This window comes from Hyla sarda, unplaced genomic scaffold, assembly GCF_029499605.1.
Source record: "Hyla sarda isolate aHylSar1 unplaced genomic scaffold, aHylSar1.hap1 scaffold_1781, whole genome shotgun sequence".
In the NCBI taxonomy this organism is placed as follows: Eukaryota; Metazoa; Chordata; class Amphibia; order Anura; family Hylidae; genus Hyla; species Hyla sarda.
Window position 1 is genome coordinate 54,117 of NW_026608426.1, and position 14,470 is coordinate 68,586.

A 14,470-nucleotide genomic window follows, 5' to 3' on the forward strand; every position below is an offset into this window, starting at 1 on the left:
CTGTCAGGGAGGCTGCCAGACAATTTTCCATGCACACTCTGGGCTGGGGGGCAGTCAACCACCAGTACACACAGCAGAACCTAAACCCATACCATTATTGCTAAGCAGCAAGACAGGGGCCCATTGCACTCCCACGGGGCCTTTTTAAATGCAATCCATAACCCGGATTTGCCAGGAACCCTTCTTACTCCTCCTACTTGCATGTGACACTGGGCTTAGGATCTGCATAGGAAACACACACACAAGCACACACCTACCTTTGTTGCCTGCAGATGCCTCCTTGGCTGTCCCCAAACGGTATCAAACCAACACCCACGGGAAGCTGTAAGCATAGAGGACATGCCTGCACCCCATTGGACTTACCTGTGTGGGTTAAACCCGGGTTATTTGACAACCTATGGCGGTGATGGTTCTGCTCAGGCAGAGCAGTGCTGATGCTCCTCATAAAGCTGTCGCTGCTGTGAAGGTTCTAGGTGACATCACAAATCCCTATGGTTACATACACAACAAAGCTGGGTTGTTGTTGTTTACACTCTGCAAGGCCTGTGGAAGTGAGTGACATCATAGCACTGTAGTTCTGAGGGTTCTAGATGGATGCAACAATCTCCTGTTGCTTCTATGAAGGCCATAATAGACGACATCACCAAACAGCTCCATAGTCACATACACAGCAAAGGAGAGATGTTGTTTACACCTAGTGATGTCAGTGGTATTGAGTGACATCACAGCACAGTGCTAAGGCTCCTGGGCCTGGACACAGCAGCGGCTGCAATATCTCAACGGAGAATACGTTTATATATATGTGTGTGTGTGCGCGTATATATATATATATATATATATATATATATATATATATATTTCTCCGCCGAAATCACTTTTAAACCCATTTCCACCTTTTTTTCCCTTCTCTTCCTCTTACTTTTTTTTCACGTTTTTTTACGTTTTTCTCCTTTTCGCCTCTTTTCTGGGCGTATTATTCTTCTTTTTCTTCTTTTTTTTCGTCTAATGCATACCCCATCAGTGCAGCAATGCTTATTCAATACCGCCAGCAGATGGAGACACTGGGGGATAATTTTCTAAGGATTTATACTGATTTTTCCTGTCTGAATTTGTCGCACAGAAAGTTGCAGGCCAAATATGTGTGACATTTCTGCGACTTTAGCTTCTAGAGCATTTTTACAACATTATACATAGGTGCTGAATACATAAAAAGCGACTGTTCAGCGACAGACAAGTCGCATCGGCTGAAAGTAGGCCAGAATGTCAGTCCATGTTGGAGCAGGTTTAGATACAGTCTAAAGTATAGATCTCAAAGTCTGTGCACAGAATTTAGCAAGGGCCTCGCACCTTCTGATGCATCAGGTAGGTGCACAATAGCATAGCCTAACCCTCTGTACTTTGGTCTATATTGATGCGGGACATAGACAGCCAGCTGATGACCAATCCATTAGTGCAATGGATGGCTAGAAGCATTTGTCTTTGCCTTTGCAATACCACAGAAGCAATGCATGGTCAATGTACAGCAATGACACACCTGTGTGAACAGCCAGGAGACCCCCCCCCCATGTTATGTTACATAGTTACATAGTTAGTACGGTCGAAAAAAGACATATGTCCATCAAGTTCAACCAGGGAATTAAGGGGTAGGGGTGTGGCGCGATATTGGGGAAGGGATGAGATTTTATATTTCTTCATAAGCATTAATCTTATTTTGTCAATTAGGAACATTCAGCACCCACCCGCTATCAAGGCAGCTGCCTATCATGTCATGCCCTACCTGCACAGGTGTGCTGGCTACTCAAATGATCCAATTAAGGAGGCCATTTAGTCAGCAGCAGCAGAAGTCCTGTGCCTGGACGCTCCAACAGCGGCCAGACACAAGCAGAAGCAGAAGCAGCAGAAGCAGCAGCAGCACCACCTTTTGTTTTTTGGCTGCAGCAGCAGCAAGGCCCACAGGGCTGGCTAGCTGGCTAGCCAGCAAGCAGGTAGCAATGAAAGTAGGAATCTTTCTTTTTAACCCTGTAAGGGGGTGGTGCACTGTACCCGAAGATACTGCCATATCGGGTCAATGCATAGGGCGACGGAAGCAAGCTTCGAAATCGGCCCCCGTTCTCAAAAATCCATTTAATATATGGTCCCCAGATAGGGGACGTATCAGATATTAAACTGATAAGAACAGATTTTTTTTTTTTTTTTGATTGAAAGAGCTTTATTTTCCGTTCAGTCATTACAAGTCGTACAATAAATTACAGTCACACAAAGCATGATAGTACAATACACAGCAAAGGTTCCCTAAGCTATACATCGCACACCATGCTACTCTAACATTCAGCTCAATCCTGCAATAGAAAAGCACAAGAGATCAAACAAAAACCAAATAATACAATCTGTGATCGGGGTAGGGGTGTGGGCGACTATGTGGGGGTAGGGAGGGGGCGGATCACAGGGCCAAACTGTTGGGCTGTATCTTCAGGGAGACATGGGAGAAGGAGAGGGGTCTTCACTCCTCTTCTTCCTCATCAACGGCCGAGCTGTCCAAGATGGAATAGTCTCTAAGCAGGTTCTTGATGAACCTGCGGCAGTCCCGGACGGACATGTTTTCCCTGTTGATCACGAGGCGGTTCCTGGAGAGCCACACTGCGTCCTTAAAACAGTTCATAAGGCGCCAGGCCTCCTGGATGGCCTCCACGTCGTGGGTCCCAGGGAACAGGCCGTAAAGCACCGAATGGTACGATAGGCAGCTCCTGGGCACTGAGTCTCTGAGTTCCTGTTCTAGGGCGTCCAACAGACCCTGTGCAAAGGGGCACTGCCAAAACACGTGGAAAGATGTTTCCTCCACGTAGGGGCAACGGGGGCAGTACCGGGTCTTGCACAGGTTGCGGGCATGCATGAATGACCTGAGAGAGAGACCTCCCATGACGGCCATCCACGACAAGTCCTTGTGTCCATTGGTAAGCCGCTTTGAGGCCACATTGTTCCAAACTGTCTCTGCAGTGGCTGCGGGGAGTCCCGGAACCAGCTCGGTCGAGTCCTTAGCTCGGATGAGCTTGTGGATTGTCTTTGGCTTCCATAGGTCTGGTTTCAGTCCTTCCAGCTGGTGCTCCCTCACAAACCGGACAACATCCCCATAGAACCAGGGAGTGTTCCAGTTGTAAGGGATGGAGCTGTCCCACTTGTCCCAGCCCAGCTGTCTCCAGAGGGGCATGAGAAGCAAGCGAGACATGGACCTGCCCGCTGAGCCAGTCTTTTCTACAAGAGTCCGCTGCACCGTGACACATGCAAAGGAGGCCCTCAGCAGAGCGGGGATGTCGGGTATTCCCTTCCCACCCTTGCGGGGTTCCTTGTACATCACGGTCCTCTTGACTCTGTCCATTTTGCCCCAGACGAAGCCAAACACTGTCCGGGTGATGGCCTTGCAAACGGTGGTATGGGGAGGCCAGGCCTGTGCGGTATATTGGAGCACAGGCAAAACTTCACTCCGCAGGACAAGTGCCTTGCCTTCCATCGTGAGCTTTCTGGAGCTCCACAGTCCGATCTTCGAGTTTATCCTTCCTAGTCGGTCTTGCCAAGACTTAAGGGCCGCTCCTTCCTTCCCGAACCAGACTCCAAGAATTTGAATGAAGTCCGGCTTAACGGCAAAGGGGAAGGGGGCGGGAGAAGCCAGGTGCCATTCCCCGAAGAGCATGGCCTCCGACTTCCCGCAGTTGACTTTTGCCCCCGAAGCTCTGCCGAAGTCCTCGCAGGTCTGGACGAGTGCAGTCACCGAACGCTGGTCAGCGCAGAAGACGGTCACGTCGTCCATGTAGAGCGAGCACCTGACCTCGTGGCGATCTGGTCCTGGTGCGGTGATCCCTCTGATCTCTCCACTCTGCCGGATAGTCTCAGCGAAGAGCTCTATAACACAAACAAAAAGGAGAGGTGAAAGAGGGCAGCCTTGTCTAACCCCTGAAAGAATGGAAAAGGGGTCAGTCTTCCAGCCGTTCACCAACACCGTGCTGTAAATGTCAAAATACATAACGTTAACAAAAGAGCAAAACATCTTCCCCAGACCCAGCCTGCGCAAAACCCTGTCCATGAATGCGTGGGAGACACGGTCGAACGCCTTCTCCTGATCTAAGCTGACCAGGGCGGCGCGGCCCCCGCGGTCCTGGATGTAATGGACCGTGTCTCTCACAAGGGCAAGGCTGTCGGCAATCCTGCGGCCAGGAATGCTGCAGGTCTGGTCCGGATGGACGATCTGCCCCATGACAGGTTTCAGCCTGTTGGCCAGCACCTTGGCGAGGATCTTGTAGTCCACGTTCAGGAGAGAGATGGGACGCCAGTTTTTCAGGTCACATCTCTCCCCCTTCCGCTTATACAAGATCGTGATCATCCCTTCCCTCAACGACGGAGGCATTCTGCCCCCCACCACCATCTCCTCGTACACCTCCAACAGGTCCGGACAGATCAGGTCACCCAGCGCTACGTAGAGCTCGGCCGGGAGACCGTCACTGCCCGGGGTCCTGCCGGGCTTAAAGGATCTAGCGGCAGAGAGCAGCTCCCCCACCGTCAAGGGATCGTCCATAGCCGCCGCACCTGCGGGATCAACAACGTTAGTGACACCTGACAGGAACCTCTCGGCGGCTTCGGGGTCGGATGACTTGGGGGCGTAGAGGTTGCTGTAGAAGTCGTGGACGACCCCCATCACTTCCTCCTTGCCGCTCCTCATGTGTCCGGTCTCATCTCGTAGCTCAGTCAGGGGCGTGTGGCCGGCATGGAGCTTCCTGAAAAAGAAAGAGTTACATTTCTCACCCTTCTCCAGGTTCTCCACCTTGGAACGAAAGACGATTCGCTTGGATTCCTCCTCAAAGTGCCTTTTCAAGCTCTTTTTGGTCTCCTCCAGCTCCTCCCTGACGTCCCAGCCACACTGGAGCAGGTCCTGCAGGGACCGCAGCTCGCGCTGCAGTTTCCTCAAGTCCCACTTCTTCGCACACGCCTGTTGTCTGCCTTTTGCCTGAAAGAAACAACGGAATTCGACTTTAACATATTCCCACCAATCGCTGATGCACTTGAACAGACATTTGTCATTTTGCCATACAAGGTACGCATCCCTAAGTTCCTCCATGACCTCCCTCTGCTCCAACAGGGCACAATTCAACTTCCAGGAGCCTGGGCCAGGTGGGAATCCATGGCCCAGAGTCCCCCGGAATCGAATGGCCCTGTGGTCAGAGAAGAAGCAGGGGACCATAGAGTACGACACCTTTCTGACTGCTCTCGAAGTGAAGATGAAGTCTATCCGAGAACGGAGCGAGCCATCGGGGCGGCTCCACGTATAGTTTACGGAGCCGTTCCCGATGGACCCGACAACGTCCTGCAAGGATGCCTCCGTCACCATCTCAATCAGCAGTTTAGACGTCACGTCCAGGTTGGCGGATGTGCCAGAACTGCGCCCGTCCACCTCAATGGGGCAGTTGAAGTCACCACCCAACACTACTGCCCTAGTGGTGGCGAGTTCAGCCCGCAGGGCCTGGAGAACCTCCAGTCGGACATCCCTCTCAGGGGAGGCGTACACGTTGATGAGCCGCACGGGCTCACCCGCCCAGGAACCGTCTGCGACAAGAAGTCTGCCACAGACGAGCTCCCGGACGGAATCAAGTGCAAAGTTACCTCCCCTGATCAGGATGGCCACCCCCGCAGACCTATTGTCGCCCCCACCAGACCAGTAGGAAGGGCCGTGAGGCCACTGCCTGGCCAGATGGTTGTAAGACCTAGAAGCAGACAAAGCACATTCCTGCAACATGTAAACATCACACCTCTGGGAATCTAAGAACGTAAGAACAGTCTGGAATCTAAACCAAGCTCTAATACTCCTCACATTAATGCAGAAGATGTTGAGATCAGCCATGGGAATAAAAAAGAGAGGTTAGTTCTGATACTAGTTACCAGTCTGGTCGGACGGGTCCTCTTCTCTGGCGCCTGTCGGCTCGTGTGGCTTCTCGTAGCGCCCTTCCAAGAACTCGTCGTAGACCGTGTTGGACGGAGTGTCCAGGATTTTCTTAACCTCTGGGTCCTGCAGCAGCTCCTCCATAGATTGAGCTTGGACTGGCTCTGCTTGGACCTGCTCCACTTGGGCCTGCTCCATCACCTCCTCTCCTTCTGAAGCCTCAGGGCTCTCGCAGACCTGCTCCATCTCCTCCTCCTCATCTGAAGCTTGAGGGGTTTCGCAGGTCTCGATTATCTTTCTTTTGTGGGACTCTTCTGATACGTTGTCCCTTCCTTTCCTCTTCCTCTGTATGGTACCTGGGGGAGGAAGCACAGGAAAGTCCTCCGAAGGGCGGGCACCAGCAGCTGGAGGGGGGTTAGGTGCTGCTGGGCCAGGAGAGAAAGGAGGCTGGGTGGGGCGGGGGGCAGGAGAGAGTGCCCGGGCAGGGGAGGACGGGGCAGGGGTGGGCCGGGCAGGGGAGGACGGGGCAGGGGTGAGCCGGGCAGGGGAGGACGGGGCAGGGGTGGGCCGGGGTGGGGTACGGGGGGCAGGGGTGGGCCGGGGTGGGGTACGGGGGGCAGGGGTGGGGCGGGATGGGGCAGGAGGGGCGGGGGTGGGACGGGATGGGGCAGGAGGGGCAGGGGTGGGACGGGATGGGGCAGGAGGGGCAGGGGTGGGACGGGATGGGGCAGGGGTGGGGCGGGATGGGGCAGGAGATGGGGCGGGAGGGGCAGGGGATGGGGCGGGAGGGGCAGGGGAGGGGCGGGGCGGGGCAGGGGTGGTGGCTTTCGCCTTCTTACCCTCCTTGGCCATCCGTGGTGTTGGCTCCGGAGCTGGGGCTGGCTTCGGTGCTCTCGCTGCCACAGATGCCCATGTTCTCTCCCTCTGGGGGCAGTCCTTGTAGCTGTGGGCTGCCAGTCCGCAGAGGTTGCAGGTCTTGCTCTTGGGGCAGTCCTTGGTCGTGTGACCTGTCACACGGCAATACCTGCAGGCATCCTCCGTACAGTCCTTGCCCTCGTGGCCCATCTTGCCACATCTCCTGCAGGTCTGCGGCATGTCCGGGTAGAAGATAAGTCCTGTGGAGTTGCCCAAGGAAAATGTCGTTGGCAGGTGCTGTAGTCCGTCTGGAGAAGCAGGGTTCTTGTTGAGTCTGACGACCACAGACCACTTGCAGGTCCAGTATCCGAGTGAGTTCAGGATGCGGGTGGGCTCCCTCACCACGGTGCAGAAGCGCTTCAGGAAGGTCGAGATGTCCGTGCCTGGGGTGTGTGGGTTCCGCATTGAGACCGTCACCCGCCTCTCCTCTCTTTGAATAAGGCAGTTGCCCACAAAGCGAGAGAAAGGGGATTCGGGACTCGCCGCTTTCACCACCTCCCAGTATCTTCTACAGGTCCCAATGGTGGCAAAGGTGATGTAGAAGATTCCCGAAAAGAAGGTTGCTATTCCCAGGGTGTCAGCCGTGGGGAAGCCTTGATCCGCCAGCATCTTCTTGCAGAACACGTCGTGGGACATGTCCGGCACCCTTCCGTCCACGGGCTTGAGCTTCAAGGCAACAGTCTGCCTCATCCAGGGCTCCAGGGTTGGAGCTTCCAGGTTAGGAATTCTGCCGCCCTTCTGCCTTGCCGTGGTGGAGGTTGAAGCTTGCTGTGGTTGGGGCTGGACCTCCAGGCCTTGCCCTGCAGCCTCCTGGGTGGACTTGCTGGTTGAGGCCATGGCTTCTTCCAGCAGGCTCTTTTCCGCTTCCTTGCTTGCTTGTGGAGAGAGGCTTCGCAAAGTCTTCTTTCCCGGGTGGGAGGAGCTATGCAGATCCGGTCCCGGTGGGAGGAGCTATGCAAATCCTTCTCCAGAGGCAGCGAGTTTCTTCGAAAAGATTCTGCGCCGCCTTCCTCTTCGCCGCTGTTCCGGAATTCACCGCCGATTCCCTTCTTCCAGGTTCTTCGTCGGCTTCTTCCGGAGCTGCAGTCTTCAAGATCTTCTCCTTCTTCAGATGTTCCGAGGCAGGCAGGAGACGATCTTCAGGTGGTATGCTCTAGAGAAATGCGGTTCTAATAAGAACGAAAAGTACTGCAATCGTACTACGCAAAATCTCTACCACAATGCTTGGAGTTCTTCAGACCGTAGCGATCATGGTATCTCCCCTGCCAGGTAAGCAGGTAGCAATGAAAGTAGGAATCTTTCTTTTTAACCCTGTAAGGGGGTGGTGCACTGTACCCGAAGATACTGCCATATCGGGTCAATGCATAGGGCGACGGAAGCAAGCTTCGAAATCGGCCCCCGTTCTCAAAAATCCATTTAATATATGGTCCCCAGATAGGGGACGTATCAGATATTAAACTGATAAGAACAGATACTACACTTGATCTTAGCCAAAAGGCCGAGAAGCGATAACCGTGAAAGGGGCGGGCCCAACAAGGTGCCCTTCATGGGCACTATCACTGCTTGCTGTCAGGGAGGCTGCCAGACAATTTTCCATGCACACTCTGGGCTGGGGGGCAGTCAACCACCAGTACACACAGCAGAACCTAAACCCATACCATTATTGCTAAGCAGCAAGACAGGGGCCCATTGCACTCCCACGGGGCCTTTTTAAATGCAATCCATAACCCGGATTTGCCAGGAACCCTTCTTACTCCTCCTACTTGCATGTGACACTGGGCTTAGGATCTGCATAGGAAACACACACACAAGCACACACCTACCTTTGTTGCCTGCAGATACCTCCTTGGCTGTCCCCAAACGGTATCAAACCAACACCCACGGGAAGCTGTAAGCATAGAGGACATGCCTGCACCCCATTGGACTTACCTGTGTGGGTTAAACCCGGGTTATTTGACAACCTATGGCGGTGATGGTTCTGCTCAGGCAGAGCAGTGCTGATGCTCCTCATAAAGCTGTCGCTGCTGTGAAGGTTCTAGGTGACATCACAAATCCCTATGGTTACATACACAACAAAGCTGGGTTGTTGTTGTTTACACTCTGCAAGGCCTGTGGAAGTGAGTGACATCATAGCACTGTAGTTCTGAGGGTTCTAGATGGATGCAACAATCTCCTGTTGCTTCTATGAAGGCCATAATAGACGACATCACCAAACAGCTCCATAGTCACATACACAGCAAAGGAGAGATGTTGTTTACACCTAGTGATGTCAGTGGTATTGAGTGACATCACAGCACAGTGCTAAGGCTCCTGGGCCTGGACACAGCAGCGGCTGCAATATCTCAACGGAGAATACGTTTATATATATGTGTGTGTGTGCGCGTATATATATATATATATATATATATATATATATATATATATATTTCTCCGCCGAAATCACTTTTAAACCCATTTCCACCTTTTTTTCCCTTCTCTTCCTCTTACTTTTTTTTCACGTTTTTTTACGTTTTTCTCCTTTTCGCCTCTTTTCTGGGCGTATTATTCTTCTTTTTCTTCTTTTTTTTCGTCTAATGCATACCCCATCAGTGCAGCAATGCTTATTCAATACCGCCAGCAGATGGAGACACTGGGGGATAATTTTCTAAGGATTTATACTGATTTTTCCTGTCTGAATTTGTCGCACAGAAAGTTGCAGGCCAAATATGTGTGACATTTCTGCGACTTTAGCTTCTAGAGCATTTTTACAACATTATACATAGGTGCTGAATACATAAAAAGCGACTGTTCAGCGACAGACAAGTCGCATCGGCTGAAAGTAGGCCAGAATGTCAGTCCATGTTGGAGCAGGTTTAGATACAGTCTAAAGTATAGATCTCAAAGTCTGTGCACAGAATTTAGCAAGGGCCTCGCACCTTCTGATGCATCAGGTAGGTGCACAATAGCATAGCCTAACCCTCTGTACTTTGGTCTATATTGATGCGGGACATAGACAGCCAGCTGATGACCAATCCATTAGTGCAATGGATGGCTGGAAGCATTTGTCTTTGCCTTTGCAATACCACAGAAGCAATGCATGGTCAATGTACAGCAATGACACACCTGTGTGAACAGCCAGGAGACCCCCCCCCCCCCATGTTATGTTACATAGTTACATAGTTAGTACGGTCGAAAAAAGACATATGTCCATCAAGTTCAACCAGGGAATTAAGGGGTAGGGGTGTGGCGCGATATTGGGGAAGGGATGAGATTTTATATTTCTTCATAAGCATTAATCTTATTTTGTCAATTAGGAACATTCAGCACCCACCCGCTATCAAGGCAGCTGCCTATCATGTCATGCCCTACCTGCACAGGTGTGCTGGCTACTCAAATGATCCAATTAAGGAGGCCATTTAGTCAGCAGCAGCAGAAGTCCTGTGCCTGGACGCTCCAACAGTGGCCAGACACAAGCAGAAGCAGAAGCAGCAGAAGCACCACCTTTTGTTTTTTGGCTGCAGCAGCAGCAAGGCCCACAGGGCTGGCTAGCCAGCAAGCAGGTAGCAATGAAAGTAGGAATCTTTCTTTTTAACCCTGTAAGGGGGTGGTGCACTGTACCCGAAGATACTGCCATATCGGGTCAATGCATAGGGCGACGGAAGCAAGCTTCGAAATCGGCCCCCGTTCTCAAAAATCCATTTAATATATGGTCCCCAGATAGGGGACGTATCAGATATTAAACTGATAAGAACAGATCCTTTTTTAAAGCCGAGGAACGTGCTTTCGATTCACCCAAAGTGCAAGAAAAAGTGCAAACGTGTTACACTAAAAAAACGTGCACAAAGGATGCGGTCTATCGCAAGCCCTTCTCCGATAGGAGAGAGGCCCCCCAACAAACCTTACCCTTCGCCTCCGGACCAAAAGGTACCTGCGAGGTTCCAGGTTCGATGTCCCTTTTCGCCGAAGCTACTAGGAGACCACAAATGCTCCCGGCATCCCCCTTGGCGTTAGCCAAGGTATCTGCCCGCAGAGCCGATTACGGTAGGTACCCTGCGAAGCAGGAGTACCCGGGGTGTTTGCAGGGAGGTGCGGAACCTAATGGCCACACACACCTCCCCTAGACCGCCAGGAGGGACACCCAGAAGGGCTACCGCATCCTGACAAATCCTGTGAACACACAACACGCAAAAAGTGACACAGTGAGACAAAAAAAATAAATAAATAAGTGAATGTGTGCAGATATACTGCCCGGACATCCGGCCGGATCTATAAAAATTTCTCTGATCCTAGCCAGAAGGCCGGGAATCAAGAGGTGAGTGCCACAAGGTGAAGAGATTATGGTGCCCGTGCTTCAACTCAGTGAGCCTATTCTCCCAGTGAGTTTCGGCACCTCGGGGTCACCACTCCCCGAGGCACAAAAGTACCTCGGCTCTAGACCCTCTCAGCCTCATGGCGAGACCCGGAGGGAACAGGTCACATCGGGGCAGCCGTCGAGCTGATTCCTCAGAACCAGCCCCGGAAAGCCCTGGTACACCTGCATCCTCCATGCAGCACCCATCCCCACCAGCATGAAAACTGATAAGAACAGATACTACACTTGATCTTAGCCAAAAGGCCAAGAAGCGATAACCGTGAAAGGGGCGGGCCCAACAAGGTGCCCTTCATGGGCACTATCACTGCTTGCTGTCAGGGAGGCTGCCAGACAATTTTCCATGCACACTCTGGGCTGGGGGGCAGTCAACCACCAGTACACACAGCAGAACCTAAACCCATACCATTATTGCTAAGCAGCAAGACAGGGGCCCATTGCACTCCCACGGGGCCTTTTTAAATGCAATCCATAACCCGGATTTGCCAGGAACCCTTCTTACTCCTCCTACTTGCATGTGACACTGGGCTTAGGATCTGCATAGGAAACACACACACAAGCACACACCTACCTTTGTTGCCTGCAGATGCCTCCTTGGCTGTCCCCAAACGGTATCAAACCAACACCCACGGGAAGCTGTAAGCATAGAGGACATGCCTGCACCCCATTGGACTTACCTGTGTGGGTTAAACCCGGGTTATTTGACAACCTATGGCGGTGATGGTTCTGCTCAGGCAGGGCAGTGCTGATGCTCCTCATAAAGCTGTCGCTGCTGTGAAGGTTCTAGGTGACATCACAAATCCCTATGGTTACATACACAACAAAGCTGGGTTGTTGTTGTTTACACTCTGCAAGGCCTGTGGAAGTGAGTGACATCATAGCACTGTAGTTCTGAGGGTTCTAGATGGATGCAACAATCTCCTGTTGCTTCTATGAAGGCCATAATAGACGACATCACCAAACAGCTCCATAGTCACATACACAGCAAAGGAGAGATGTTGTTTACACCTAGTGATGTCAGTGGTATTGAGTGACATCACAGCACAGTGCTAAGGCTCCTGGGCCTGGACACAGCAGCGGCTGCAATATCTCAACGGAGAATACGTTTATATATATGTGTGTGTGTGCGCGTATATATATATATATATATATATATATATTTCTCCGCCGAAATCACTTTTAAACCCATTTCCACCTTTTTTTCCCTTCTCTTCCTCTTACTTTTTTTTCACGTTTTTTTACGTTTTTCTCCTTTTCGCCTCTTTTCTGGGCGTATTATTCTTCTTTTTCTTCTTTTTTTTCGTCTAATGCATACCCCATCAGTGCAGCAATGCTTATTCAATACCGCCAGCAGATGGAGACACTGGGGGATAATTTTCTAAGGATTTATACTGATTTTTCCTGTCTGAATTTGTCGCACAGAAAGTTGCAGGCCAAATATGTGTGACATTTCTGCGACTTTAGCTTCTAGAGCATTTTTACAACATTATACATAGGTGCTGAATACATAAAAAGCGACTGTTCAGCGACAGACAAGTCGCATCGGCTGAAAGTAGGCCAGAATGTCAGTCCATGTTGGAGCAGGTTTAGATACAGTCTAAAGTATAGATCTCAAAGTCTGTGCACAGAATTTAGCAAGGGCCTCGCACCTTCTGATGCATCAGGTAGGTGCACAATAGCATAGCCTAACCCTCTGTACTTTGGTCTATATTGATGCGGGACATAGACAGCCAGCTGATGACCAATCCATTAGTGCAATGGATGGCTGGAAGCATTTGTCTTTGCCTTTGCAATACCACAGAAGCAATGCATGGTCAATGTACAGCAATGACACACCTGTGTGAACAGCCAGGAGACCCCCCCCCCCCCCCCCCATGTTATGTTACATAGTTATATAGTTAGTACGGTCGAAAAAAGACATATGTCCATCAAGTTCAACCAGGGAATTAAGGGGTAGGGGTGTGGCGCGATATTGGGGAAGGGATGAGATTTTATATTTCTTCATAAGCATTAATCTTATTTTGTCAATTAGGAACATTCAGCACCCACCCGCTATCAAGGCAGCTGCCTATCATGTAATGCCCTACCTGCACAGGTGTGCTGGCTACTCAAATGATCCAATTAAGGAGGCCATTTAGTCAGCAGCAGCAGAAGTCCTGTGCCTGGACGCTCCAACAGCAGCCAGACACAAGCAGAAGCAGAAGCAGCAGAAGCACCACCTTTTGTTTCTTGGCTGCAGCAGCAGCAAGGCCCACAGGGCTGGCTAGCTGGCTAGCCAGCAAGCAGGTAGCAATGAAAGTAGGAATCTTTCTTTTTAACCCTGTAAGGGGGTGGTGCACTGTACCCGAAGATACTGCCATATCGGGTCAATGCATAGGGCGACGGAAGCAAGCTTCGAAATCGGCCCCCGTTCTCAAAAATCCATTTAATATATGGTCCCCAGATAGGGGACGTATCAGATATTAAACTGATAAGAACAGATACTACACTTGATCTTAGCCAAAAGGCCGAGAAGCGATAACCGTGAAAGGGGCGGGCCCAACAAGGTGCCCTTCATGGGCACTATCACTGCTTGCTGTCAGGGAGGCTGCCAGACAATTTTCCATGCACACTCTGGGCTGGGGGGCAGTCAACCACCAGTACACACAGCAGAACCTAAACCCATACCATTATTGCTAAGCAGCAAGACAGGGGCCCATTGCACTCCCACGGGGCCTTTTTAAATGCAATCCATAACCCGGATTTGCCAGGAACCCTTCTTACTCCTCCTACTTGCATGTGACACTGGGCTTAGGATCTGCATAGGAAACACACACACAAGCACACACCTACCTTTGTTGCCTGCAGATGCCTCCTTGGCTGTCCCCAAACGGTATCAAACCAACACCCACGGGAAGCTGTAAGCATAGAGGACATGCCTGCACCCCATTGGACTTACCTGTGTGGGTTAAACCCGGGTTATTTGACAACCTATGGCGGTGATGGTTCTGCTCAGGCAGAGCAGTGCTGATGCTCCTCATAAAGCTGTCGCTGCTGTGAAGGTTCTAGGTGACATCACAAATCCCTATGGTTACATACACAACAAAGCTGGGTTGTTGTTGTTTACACTCTGCAAGGCCTGTGGAAGTGAGTGACATCATAGCACTGTAGTTCTGAGGGTTCTAGATGGATGCAACAATCTCCTGTTGCTTCTATGAAGGCCATAATAGACGACATCACCAAACAGCTCCATAGTCACATACACAGCAAAGGAGAGATGTTGTTTACACCTAGTGATGTCAGTG

The 14,470-nt window shown here is 51.2% G+C and overlaps 3 non-coding genes and 2 pseudogenes across 3 annotated transcripts; all 5 read right to left on the reverse strand.

Annotated features, from left to right (window-relative positions):
* Positions 1-2,027: 2,027 nt before the first annotated feature.
* On the reverse strand, positions 2,028-2,211 carry LOC130313756 (U2 spliceosomal RNA). The gene has a single exon (XR_008861626.1). It is a non-coding gene; the product is annotated as a U2 spliceosomal RNA (small nuclear RNA).
* Positions 2,212-8,157: 5,946 nt separating this feature from the next.
* LOC130313748 (U2 spliceosomal RNA) lies at positions 8,158-8,348 on the reverse strand. Its single transcript, XR_008861621.1, has one exon. It is a non-coding gene; the product is annotated as a U2 spliceosomal RNA (small nuclear RNA).
* A 2,071-nt stretch (positions 8,349-10,419) lies between these two features.
* LOC130313757 (U2 spliceosomal RNA) lies at positions 10,420-10,594 on the reverse strand (annotated as a pseudogene).
* Positions 10,595-11,284: 690 nt separating this feature from the next.
* Positions 11,285-11,444, reverse strand: LOC130313762 (U2 spliceosomal RNA; annotated as a pseudogene).
* Positions 11,445-13,514: 2,070 nt separating this feature from the next.
* On the reverse strand, positions 13,515-13,705 carry LOC130313751 (U2 spliceosomal RNA). Its single transcript, XR_008861623.1, has one exon. It is a non-coding gene; the product is annotated as a U2 spliceosomal RNA (small nuclear RNA).
* Positions 13,706-14,470: the final 765 nt, after the last annotated feature.